We start from the raw sequence: 555 nt of genomic DNA on the forward strand, positions 1-555 counted from the left end.
AGGAGTATTACTCTGGTGACACTCTAGAGTATTCCTCACCACCCTGGGTGATATGGATTTCACCACATCACCTGCTCGGGATTCTTCCATGAAGTCTTCAAATTAAGACCAGAGTAGGCTTTGATATCGACTGGACAGTTCCAATGTTTGCAAGGAAGAAAGGACAGAAGCACTCAACAGCAAGCATGGTGTAGAAAAAGACACGATAAGATAAACAGCAACTCCCTTTATAGTGACTTATTGGACTGCGACACCGTTTGTTGCATCGACCTCGTGGCGCAACGGTAGCGCGTCTGACTCCAGATCAGAAGGTTGCGTGTTCAAATCACGTCGGGGTCAATTCTCTTTCAAAAGTAAGGATTGCGGGTTTGTTAGCTTCCGAACTGTCTTTAAAATCAATCGTGGTACACGTTTTCTATAAATTCAATTTTTAAAATATGTTTTTAGAACACCTAGGTCAATGTATTCTTATTGTCTGCAACAACAACAAAACATTTCGACAAACACTAGTAGTCTGCCGATTTACAGGCCAAATATTATGACCTTCCACCGATT

At 41.8% G+C, this 555-nt stretch overlaps 1 non-coding gene across 1 annotated transcript; it reads left to right on the forward strand.

Annotated features, from left to right (window-relative positions):
• The first annotated feature begins 267 nt into the window (after window positions 1-267).
• Window positions 268-339, forward strand: TRNAW-CCA (transfer RNA tryptophan (anticodon CCA)). The gene has a single exon. It is a non-coding gene; the product is annotated as a tRNA-Trp (tRNA).
• Window positions 340-555: the final 216 nt, after the last annotated feature.

The sequence above is a fragment of the Ambystoma mexicanum genome, assembly GCF_040938575.1.
Source record: "Ambystoma mexicanum isolate Mex_15411 chromosome 12 unlocalized genomic scaffold, UKY_AmexF1_1 Mex_chr12_unloc.2, whole genome shotgun sequence".
NCBI classification, from domain to species: domain Eukaryota; kingdom Metazoa; phylum Chordata; class Amphibia; order Caudata; family Ambystomatidae; genus Ambystoma; species Ambystoma mexicanum.